Here is a 12,852-nt window from a genome sequence, read left to right as displayed (position 1 = left end):
GCAGTGAAAACGTGGTCCATGTATTGATTTTTGAATCCCAGCGTAAGTCTCTCCTCCATGTGGTGAATTTGTCATTAAACTAATTGGAGCTTTTGGAATTTATGACCAAAAATATCATTTTCTTTACACAAACACACTTTAATAGCAGCCACCCAACAGTTCATAGTTGACTGACTTGACTTCCAGCTTTCAGTTTCCTCAATTTCACACCAAGGTTATAAGGGGTAAATTTGTCATTAAACAAGTGATAATTAAAAATACTAATAAAATGTATATCTCTTCTCAAAACTTTTATCCATGTTTTTATTTTGAGATGTTCCAAAATATATGTCTTATTTTAAAAATAAATGTATTATTTTTTTTAATATTTCTAAATTATCTTTTTTATTAAACAAGTACACTAAATTTGCTGCCTCACCGGTTAGTATGTGATCTTTATCCGTTGGTGTTTTTTTCTTATCACAAATGCACACATTGCTTATAATTACAAAATAGAGAAAATAATAAATAAGGAAAACACATCGCAGTGTACAAAATAAATTTTGTAGCTGAATAGAGACGCTATTTTCCTCCCCACATGGATAAAAGTATATAAACAGAAATTAATTCTAACTCTCACATGATAAAAAAAAAAAAGCAAAAGATCCCGAGAAGAAAATGATCATATTTGACCACTGTACATTGCTAACATCAGGAAATGGAATAATATAGAATTCCGAGTAACTGGCCAAACCGTTAAAGTTATTATTTTTATTTATTAATTTTGTGATTGGACCGCATTAACCCATTAGTAAAATTCATCTACTCAATATATATATATATATATAGAAAAAAAAACAAAATGGATGAGAATGCAACTATTGTCCATAAAAACAAATATAAAAAATCCATTACAATAAAAATTAGATTCTCTAAACACTTCAATCATATTTTATTAAAGATTTTAATATTTAATGAAATGATATCTTTTGAGAAATGCATGGGTAAGAATGTAAGATTCAACTTTAACCTATGTGAAATAGTTGATATTAATATTATTTTTTTTTTCCTTTTTGTTATTATTAAGAGTTTACATGTGTAAATGGATTTTTATTTATTTATTTATTTTTGTAACAAACACATTGAGCCATGATTTTACGAAAATTTAAATCCTCATCGTTCACTTTAAAAAGTACACGGAATACTGCCAAACTACAATTCTTAATTAGCGGCCTTACTACATCAAATACCTCCCACTATCACGTAAATGGATTATTTTTTTCTCTCTTAGAAACTCATATTGTGGAGTTTACAAAATTTGGACTTCAAAAGTAAGGATAAAAAGGTTTAAACTGATTTATTATTATTATTATTATTTTATGAATTTCAAGCGACACAAATTGTAGTATTTATTTTCAAACAGGATCAATAAATACCATAAATAAATGCTTGAAAGCAATTTGAGGGGCCGATTGACCTTTTCTTATGACCACAATTTAGATTTATTTGCAAAATATCTTTTCTTTTGGGCTATAAACATGAATTTGAAAAATCACATTTAACAATAAAGTATTATTTTCAGATTACCTTCCAAAACCCATAAGCTCTGAAAGCACATCCACAGAGTCCAATGGAGTTCTACGATAAACAACAGGTGGTGCTGATAACGGGCTGATCCGCCGGCAGGATAGGCCACGCGCTGGCACGCGCTTTCGCCGCTGAGAACTGCGTCGTGGTGGCGACCAGTCGGTCACTGTCGTCCATGGCGGACCTGGAGCACGATTCTAGGTTCTTTCTTCAAGAACTGGACGTGTTGTCCGATGAAAGTGTCCGAAACGTAATCGACAATGTGCTCGAAAAACTAGGTCAAATCGATATTGTGGTCAACAATGCCGGTGTACTTTCCGTTGGCCCTCTTGCTGAAATCCCCTTATCTGCAGTTGAGCATACCTTCAATACAAGTGTTTGGGGTATACTTCTCAATCAACACAGTTTTAGTATTTGTTCATTCGATTTCAACATAATTTAACACAGTTATGTTTGTTATTTGTTCATTTGATGTCAACATAATTCAACACAGTTACGTTTACTATTTGTTCATTTAATTTCCCTTTTTGTCTTGATATCTGTTTTTACCTATTTTAGTAGCTTCATTGAATCTATTGTATTGTTATGCTGCAAAGGATTGAGGAAAAAAAATAAAAATAAAAATGATTGAGGAATAGTCATTCAATACCCGGGTTGTGATTAATTTTTATCGTTTCACAAGTATTATTAGTTACTTCAATTATTATTGAAGTCAAGTCAAAATTATGTTGATTAGAAAACAAGAATGTTTTAACTAGTATGGAACTCACAAGAAAGTTTTCAAGTTAGTAAAGCTAAGACTAAGACATTAATTGGGTGTACCAGGAAATGAGATTAGATTTAAGATGGGAAGATAAAATTATAGAGTATATTTAATCAATAGTGTGGAGGGGGGTTTCTGAGTCGAAGCGGAACCAATTGATGTGTTGGTGGACAGTGGAGCATGGACATTGATTATGGAGCGATAAATTGCATAATAACTAATGGGAGAGAAGTGAAATTTTAGCCACAATCGACTTGTACCTTGGATTGGCTTTTAGCCAATAGTATTTCTTTGTATTTTGTTATGGAGAAGCTGATTCACGTTGTGTTAAGTTTAACAATAGAGCCGATTAGCAAAACAAGTGGCAAATTGGATTTAAAATAGAGTTATGTAGGGATGATTCTGAATCTATTAAATCAAAGCTAAAAGGGTTTAAAAAATGTACAAGGCTGAAGCATAATGGAAGAATGATACTACCAACATATATGAATTCTTACTGAAGTCTTGTCAGACCTGCCCATATTTTAATTACTATTTGTCGATACTGCATATTCAAAGTACATTGTAGTACTAGTGCAACACCCTCAATAATTAAAAGTCAATCCTAATAACTCTCAATTAGGTCACTTTGTCTCCGACTGTTGATCACAACCAATTTGTAACAAAATGGAATCTCTTACCAACTTAAGAAGTATGTCATTGATATGGTTAAGACACCATTTGCTGAAGAAATGCTCCACTATCATGCAACAAATGCCTCAAATAAGGGTTTTCCTTGGGGCACACTTATGTTGGAAACTAGGCCGGCATGCTTAAGGCAAGATGCCTAAAAATCCACAAAAATCACAGCTGAACTAGTTAGGCCTGAAACGCATTATAGTTTTGGAGAGAACACCTCCCTCCAGATACTTGAGCCTCAAAAGCTCAGGCTCCAAGTTGGTTTTTCAGTTCTCTAGGTGCCTGTTAGATTAGATGAATATCCCACTGTGCGCCACTGGGTTTAACAGATCATCTCTGACCTGGTATATTTTGTGAAAGACCTATGTTGTAGTACCATGATTCGGGTCCTTAAGTAACACTCGCCGAAACCTTATTTTTCATCACAATTGACTGAGAATTTCTCAAAATTTTACCATTCCATAATACTGTTGGAGATGCATCAAATTTTGGTTGGCTTTGGCATTAGGGAAAAGTAAATATGGAAACTATCTGATAAAACCCACACTTTTACTGTGCTTGCTGCTAAAAATGATATGTTGTGGATATTGTGTCTCATAGTTGCTACCAAATTTAGATTAATTCTTCTTTGATACAACTTGGTGTGGAAAGAGGCTGGCTGTTAAAAACTCGTTCAATCTCTGAGTGTTTAGTACTTGAATCATAATCAAAGCACGATAGCATCCCCCATCAAGATAAAGGCCTATGATTTTGTTTTCTATTGAAATAATTCAAACCTTGATATCAGTCTTTATGGTGTTATTGGTTGAGAACCTATGTCCACCACCACTCTATTCAAAGTGCACCATATAAAGCAAAAATCATCAACCTTGAAGCTTATTCCATGAAATTCTTCATTCTGCATAGAACTGATGTAAGATTTAGATTTTAGATCTCATGCTTTGATAAGAAACATACATGGCCTCCGACATGATGGATCCAGTGCATCAGGTACGTAGTGAATCAAAATAAATGGTTTTGAGGCACTTACATTTTGTTCATAACTAAGCTTGCAAATTGATACTGCTGTGGATTTCTCTTCTTTTTTTATTTTTATTTTTTTATGTAAATTGCAATATGTTAATACCACCTGTAAATCTATTGCATCTTAACTAAGCTTTTTATGATAATTTCATAACATGCTAACTTCCTTGTATAGTAATTTAAAAAATGGAGATTTGATGATATATGTCGCGTACATTGTTCACATGATGCAGCCACTTGGAAGCAGGCCTTACCTTACCACATTCTGTAATCTCAAGATAATAGTAACACGTGATTATTCTTTTGTCTTTAACCAAATCCTATTATTTGGAGTTACATTTTGATCAAATACACAACACTTTCATAATTACTTGAGGCAGACTGTGACGTGTTTATCCCAATTGTCATGCATAATTTTCCCCTATTTCTTTGTCCACTTTGAGAAGGTTCTATTTATTGCTGATTGCATGATAACAAATCTATTTCATATTTATAATGCTATTGTTTGTACATATGTAGGTTCCATGAGGTTGATTCAAGCTATGGTTCCTTACATGATATCTAAGAAGAAGGGAAAGATTGTCCACATTGGAAGTGTTTCCGCTTTGAGCCCTGGACCATAGGCTGGTGCTTACACTGCATCTAAAGCTGCCCTGCCTTCCCTTACTGATACACTGAGGTTTGTGCTATATTGCCCATGTTAGTATTAGATTGTTAATCCATTTCTTTTTCTTTCCCTAAGCAAACTTCTATAAACAAACAGCTAACCAAACAACAAACAGAGAGGTAAACCTTTCAGAAACAATACAATTAAAAAGCCCACTTCCAGAAGTTGGGTAATAGGAAAGCTAAAATTAAAAAACTTTCAAAAGGAAAACCAATACAGAAGAACAGAGGGACAACCTCCCACTCAAACCAACACTCACAAGCAGAATAAATAAATATAAAACCAGGATTCAGAAAGAGAGCAGTCCTACCAACAGTACTTTAGCGCTTACCATGAATGAGAGACTAGATGAGCAAAAGAGGGTTTGGATATAAATTTATCACTCTCACTCTTACTGTTGGAGTAATTATGATTTATGACCTACTTAAGTGAGTAATAAAATATGATTAGTGTTCTCTGTGTTACATGTTTTTATTTTGACTAAGCTTCATCCTATAGAGCCATAAAGTCAATAATCTGTAGTGATTTTATACACGCGCGCGCACACACACACACACACACACATTTCCGTGATGAAGTTGCTCTTTCACAGTAATGTCCGATTTTAGCTCTGGTTTAAAAATTCTATAGGACTGGTTTTTCCAATGCCAGTCATGGAGAATGATTGGTGGCATGTGTCAAAAAAAAAAAATTTTGGAGAATGGTTGGTGGTTCTTAAAATCTCTCTCTCTCTCTCTCATTATTATTATTATTATCTATTTTGCTATGTATAATGTCACTCCCTCTCACACATACATTATTAGTAACTTTTCTTTTCTTTTCTTTTTCTTTAATCAAGGAGAAGATAAAGCTAGGTAAAGTCACCTGTAGGAGGAAGAAGGTTTGGTTGGGTAGCTGATGAAAAACCTTTTAATTATGTTTGGGTAAAGTGGAAGGAGAGAAAAGGAAAGAATGTCATTTTTCAACCTTTAATCAGAACACTCAAAATCAATAGACTTACATGAATATGAACAAGATAAAGCTAGCTATTTCCCAGAAATTTAATTTGTTTGGTTGATTATAACTCTTCCCCTCCTAACCTGAGGTCCTAAACCATCTCCATATGGTTAATCCAATTTTTATCTGCTTAAGATGCAGATACCCACCATCCTTCCCGCAGCTTCCCCTACCTCTCCCACCCCCAACAGAAGAGAGGAAAGAAAAAAGGGAATTAAAAATTTAATGTATAAGTAACACAGTCCAGGGTGCATAAGCTGTAATACTTCATCCAAAGCTGTGCGACATTGTTTCAAAAATACCTTGGGTTTTGGACAACGTAGGCAAACATATTTTTATACCCTCTGTTCTTATATGTAGATTTAAAAAAAAAAAAAAATGTGCCCCTTAGTAGAGTAAGGGTGATAGAAAAAACTTTCTTGGCTTCTAGGGTGCCATTGAGCTCTTCTTTGTCTTGACTTCATTGGATAATTGTGTTTCTCGGAATACATTTTGTGACGCTCTGCACGATTAATCCAATTCAGTTACCCAAGCGTTAATTAGTATATTCCTCGATTACGATGAGGTGAATGATCATTTCCTGAATTTTGTCCGAGTCAAAATTTTGTTCAATTTATAGTTAGTATATCAAATGTTAGTTGGAACCAACTAACAAATAAATTTGGGGACAGAGATGAGTCTGAATGATCAAATAGTTTTGTCCTAGGAAGTATGCAACAAATGCGGGCTTCTGTAAGTTTTATCGATAAATAGTAATACGAAATGAGTGGGGAACAGAATATCGATGGAGTCAGCTTATTTGATATTAAAAAATTATGATTATTATTGATTTAAAGTGTGCTTGACAGTCGGCCTAAAACTTGAATATTAGGACCAGCGCGAAGAATATGAATTGATTTAAAGCAGGTTATACCCTTATGTTATGTTTGGGAGGACCAAATCAGTGCCGCCAAACTAGCATTGCTGTTTTCTGATATCTCTCCAAATGTTGTTTATTCGCTGGGACTGGTCACATTATGTTTGTGGGATTTGACATGGTGTTTAAATTCATATAACAAGTTTCTTGATTTTAGATTTTCATTCCATATATCCATCACTGAATGCAGATTGGAGCTCAGACCTTTTGGGATTGATGTTATTAATGTTGTACCTGGAGCTATTAAGTCAAACATAGCAAATTCTGCTATAGCACTGAATGGAAGTTAATTGGTACTATAATCGAATGCCTGAATGGAAGTTATACAAGAAATTTGCAACAGCGATCCGAGATACTGCCTACGTCTCACAAGGCTCAAATGCTACCCCTTCAGAAGAGTTCGCGAAGAAGACTGTAGCTGCAGTGCTGAAGAAGAATCCACCGGCTTGGTTCACGTTGGCCGGTTACTCCACCATAATGGCGATCTTGTACCATCTTCCACCATTTATCAGAGATTCCATTATCAGGCAATGAATTGTTAAAGTTTTACAATTTATTTATGACAGCTTCTCAACCATATATGTAACTTGATTCCATTTATCATGACAGTATTGAACAAAGAATTCATGTTTTAGTGCCACCAAGTACCTGGAAATTTTTAAAATTAATTCATAATCCATGCAGCTACAATTGTCACATTATTAATATATCAACAATTAAAGAATGACTTTCCGAAAAACAAAAAAACAATTAAAGTGAGCTAATTAACGTACACATTTGAATATACTAGATAACAACAACATATGCCTAACCCAAAGTATACCATGTACCAACACCAGAAAGTGACCAACTTTAGTATTCCATGTCTGGACCAACATAGTAGCACATTGGAGGCATAGGATCGTCCATAATCACATTCTCTACCATATCAAACATTCGATCATCAAATACAGGATCAGTAGCAGTATTGTATGTGGCATCAAATCCAATCCAATCTTCATCATTCATCATCATCATCAAATTTGGATCTTCATTCATCATCATCATCAAATTTGGATCATAAAAAGTTGGAGTAGTGTTTGTGACATTGCTACCAGAAGAAGAAGCAGCCATTGAATTTGCAGGCATTGAGAGATCCAACGGAACGGGCACGCCGAGATCACTGAAGAAAGAAATTGGGTTGTCAATAATATGATCCGATGACGGCATGAAATAACCGGAATAGTTTTCGTTTTGGTGATTAGACTTCAATTCCTGAAGTCTAGTTTTGAAGGCTTCAAGATTTTCCTCCAATTTAGTACTCAAGTTTCTCAACTGTTCCTTGGATAGATTGTTAAACCGATGATCCCAAGTAGGGTACTTGATATTCTTGGTGGTCTCTTCATCATGATCGTCATTATTTTTCTTGTCCTCCACTTTTACAAGTACTGAAGAAGAACTAGTACCCTGATGATCAGTTTCATGATCATCAGCCGCCGCCTCCTTTTTCTTGTTTGGATTGTCTTCTTCCATGAAGTGAGACAAATCAAGTGTCCACTTGTTACGATTTTCATGAGATTCTTCTTCGTATGATGTGAACATGTGCTGGATTGCATTAAGATCTTTAGGCCACATGTAGGGCTGTTGATCGTCAATCGGACGGTGGTCCTTCGGTTTGGGACCGTAAACAACTATACAAACATCAACACCACATAGAGTGGATAATTCAAAGGCCTTTTTTTCCAAACAATTTCTTCTCTTCCGAAAACTAATATATCGATCTTTTTCGTTTCTTATCAGTTTCTTCTTTATAAGTTCCTTTTTTGGTTTAGGAGCCATCTGAAAATTATACCATCTCAGTTAGATTAAATAAATCTTTAATGGCTAAACAAATGTATATGAAACTCAATCATTAATTTCTGGGCCACAGACACCGCCGCGTACCTTTCAATATTGGCTTCTCTCTGCGCCTTTGCACCGCCTCTCTCTCTCTCGGTCTGGAAGACGCTCTTATGGATATGTTCTACAGAAGTTAAGCCAATCTCTTTGTTTACAGAGGTTTGCTCGCCGCCACCAGCAGAGTCCTCGTACGCCGATATAGCAAAGCAAAGTTTTGAGTGAATTCCGTCGACCAACACCACCGCTGTGCCGTCTCTGCTTAAGAGGAAATCTTGAATTTCTCTTCCGTTTGCTCTGATCTTTCTCTCACACCGCCTCTCTTTCTCTCTCTCTCTCTAAAAATATCTCTCTCTATTTGCAATAATGCAATGGGTGAAGAACTAATTTATAATGAGAGGGTTGGGTCTCAACTCTGCGATCTCTCTCTCTATTTTCAAGAATGCTTACTGGGTATGGAGTGATATATATATATACACACACACATACATAGAAACCTTTACTTGGGCACTAATTAATAGTAGATTAACCCTTTCTGCGATCTGTCTCTCTATTTTCTCTTCCGCGTTGCTCTGATCTCTCTCTCTACACCGCCCCTCTTTCTGTCTGTCTCTCTCTAAAAATATCTCAGAATGCAATAGGTGAAGAACTAAACCTTCTTCAATAATGCTTACTGCGATCTCTCTCACTATAAATTCTCTTATCATTAATTTATAGTGAGAGGGGTTGGGTCTCAACTCTGCGATCTCTCTCTCTCTCTCTCTCTCTCTCTCTCTCTCTCTCTATTTTCAATAATGGTTACTGGGTGTGGAGTGATACATATATACATATATAGAAACCTTTACTTGGGCACTAATTAATTGTAGATTTCTTTACGGCATACATACGAAAATAATACAAAATCTAAAAGATTATGTTTGAGATACTCCTGTTTTAGGACAGTTAGTCCCAAGTACTAAATTTACATTATTAACTTCCTTATTTGCTTTACTTTTCACATGGAATTAATTTACTTCAAATTTTAGAACTAAAATTTCAAACACAAGACTAAACTCAACCTCCAATTCCTATTTATTCACATATATATTTTTTGGGGAGTAAGTAATATAATTTTAATATTTTTTTTAGGGATAATTAATATTTTTTAAAATAAAGAATAAATATTCTAAAAGATATAACTCGTGTAAAGGAACTTTGAAAGTGCATTGTTAACAAATATAAAATAGTAGAAGAATTAAGCTCAACGTCAAAAAGGTCAAATGTGTTCTGATTAGTTTTAATTATATATTCTCAATAATTAATTTTAAGTTTCTTATTTATCCATATGACTAATAAGTATTTATTCATAATTATATCCACACATATGTATGTTTTTTCTTTTTTTATCCCGATCAATTAGTGGAAGAGAGGACTAGAACGTCTATCTTTTTTTTTTTTTTTTTTCTTTTTTTCAACAAATTAAGAGAAAAGAGGACTCGAACATGATGACACGCTCGGCGCTCTACCAACTAGATCAATGTAATGCCTCATCTACATCTTATTTAATGATAAGAGAATTGAAGATTTTTTTTATTTTATTTAGTAATTATCCTGAAATTAACAATGGTATAAATGTGGGTTTAATATGTACAGAGTAGGGAAGGGAGCCAACATAGACCCGCAACCCTAAGATTGGTATTTAAGCCCAACTAAAAAAAGATACAAACTAGATCAAAGCCCAATGCACTTAAAACATTAAAACCGGCCGATAATAAAAACAAAAAATAAAAAATAAAATAAAATAAGACCAAAATAGATGTAAATGCTTAATTGCTTATCAACCCTTCCCTAATTGCCCATCTTATTGACAAATATGTACTCGAGGTGAAAAAATAAAAATATTTCTCCAAAATAGAGAAAGCAGGTACAGATGGACATCACAATTCACACCATAGAAATAGAGAAGATTCCATAAAGATACAACAAAGTCTTCAAATAAAAATAAACAAAATTATTCTGCCTCTAAATCATCATTTTACAAGTAAGATAATAATGAGGTAAAAAAGAAGAATGAAGACCATAAAATGAACAAAAGATTGACCAACCCTAAATCTAACACAGCCTGGTAGTGGGAAATGCATATAACTTTATAATTATTGTTGGACCTCTCTTTATATCTATCATCAAAAGCAATCCCAATTTGCACAGACTAATTTTCAAAATTGTCCAGAAAATGTTTCTGCAAACAACACTGCCGCACTGTTTGGAATGTCTATATAAATGTCACTGAGAATGATGAGGTTGAGAATAGTACACCATACCAGGTGGTTGAATAGGGCCAACAGGTCGAAAACTAGGAGGTGCTGGTGGTTGATGAGGTAACAGTATTGGTTGCTGCTGCGTTAATGCTGATTGTTGATGAACAAAATTTATATACTTTGGAGGGTATATAATATAATTTTAATATTTTTTTGAGGGTAATTAATATATTTTTAAATAAAGAATAAAAAATCTAAAAGATATAACTCGTGTAAAGGAACTTTGAAAGTGCAATGTGAACAAAAATAAAATAGTACAAGAATTAAGCTCAACATCAAACAGGTCAAATATGTTCTAATTAGTTTTAATTATATATTATTAATAATTAATTTTAAGTTTCTTATTTATCCAGATGACTAATATGGATTTATTCATAATTATATACACACATATTTACGTATCTTTTTTGTTTTTATTAGGGTTAATTACAATGACACTTTCTTAAGTTTGTCTTATTGATAACTATATACAAGTTAATCATTTTTCAGACAATGACACCCCTGTCACTATTTTGATCCAAACAAACCCTTTAAAAGTTTGAAAAGGCAATATTACCCATCAATATATGTTTGATTTTAATTGCAAAATATAAGAGGTTTGAACAGACACTTTTGCCCTTTTCTCACCTAACCCATTAATTTAATCTCTTTCTCAAACTTTCAGAACCAAATGTCTATTCATTTCTCTCTCTAACTTCTGCAATTACATAATAAAACCCTAATCCCTAGTTTTTAACCCGAGTCGCACTGATGGTGGACGAACCTGATTAATAAAGAATCTAGTAATGGGGTTTTTCATCGGCAGTGGAGCCTGGACTGGATTGTGACTCCGAGGAGTCCTCTGTTTTTGGGTAGTTGTTCACCGCCGGTGATCTTCAACCTGGCCAGCCGTTGCGTATTTCAGATTCCAATCGTTGTTGTTATTAGGGTTTCATTTTAAAATTTTTGGTTCGACTTTGTAGATCCATTGGGTTATATATATATATATATATTTATATATGTTCATATATGTACATAACAGAGAAGATCAATTTACAGTTTTTGTTCAGTTTAGATTTATATTATATATATATAATATAAATAATATAAATCCATTGGGTTATATATATATAAATGAGTAGATCCATTGGGTATAAACGCCGCCCCTTTGTGCTCGCCATGCACACACAGCAGTTATTATACCCTCCACCTTCACCACCGCCTCCACCGTGGTCTTCTTCTTCCCCCTCCTCCTCCTCCGCCTCCATTTCCATTATCTCATCATCATCCATCATATATGCCAAACCATCTAACCCCATTTCTCTGTCTGTCTCCGCCAACAATGCCATCAATGACACACTCACCGGCGACTCCCCACCCGCCTCCACCGCCCCCGCCTCTATCGATGACTCGCCATCCCTTGTTATTCGGAACTGAATTTGTTTCCACCAATCCGTTGTTAATTGCCGGGGACGTTGACATTTGGGGTTGAATTTGATTTTGCGTGTTCACAGAACTAGTTGAGTTTCGTCGAGATACTATCACTCTGTTCCGAACCCGAACGTCGGAGCGCGGAACTGGAAGGGTGGTGATCCAGGCAGCGCCGGCGCGGCGGAGTCGGAGCTTGTTCCTGAAGACTTTCCAGCTCTTCTTGTTGTTCTTGAAACCGCCGTTGCGGTCGTCTCGGATGATGTCGAGGAGCGTCCGGTTAACTGGCGCCGCTCTCTTCTCGCTCTCCAGGATTGTGCTTAGAGTTAGTCCGGCCAGCGAATTACGGCTTTCTTCTTCGTCTCTCACTCGAAAGTTCAATGGGTCGATTCCTTTGCCCAAGTGCGATCTCCTTCTTCGACCACCATTGGGTTATATATATATATATATATATATATATATATATATATATATATTTATATATGTACATAACAGAGATGATCAGTTTACATTGGGCCTTGTTCAGTTTGGATTTCTCGCCCGTCCAATATCCATTGGGTTATATATATAAAAAATTTCACAGTTCTTGTTCAGTTTGGATTTATATTATATGGGTATGGTGAACTCTGTGATACAGAGAGAGAGAGAGATCTATATATATGGG

The 12,852-nt window shown here is 34.8% G+C and overlaps 1 pseudogene; it reads left to right on the top strand.

Annotated features, from left to right (window-relative positions):
* Nucleotides 1–1,513: 1,513 nt before the first annotated feature.
* Nucleotides 1,514–7,295, top strand: LOC132285686 (short-chain dehydrogenase RED1-like; annotated as a pseudogene).
* Nucleotides 7,296–12,852: the final 5,557 nt, after the last annotated feature.

Source organism: Cornus florida, unplaced genomic scaffold, assembly GCF_030987335.1.
Source record: "Cornus florida cultivar Cherokee Brave unplaced genomic scaffold, ASM3098733v1 CherokeeBrave_3.0.0_Hap2_Chr11, whole genome shotgun sequence".
NCBI classification, from domain to species: Eukaryota; Viridiplantae; Streptophyta; class Magnoliopsida; order Cornales; family Cornaceae; genus Cornus; species Cornus florida.
This window is presented reverse-complemented; position numbering and strand designations above follow the sequence as displayed.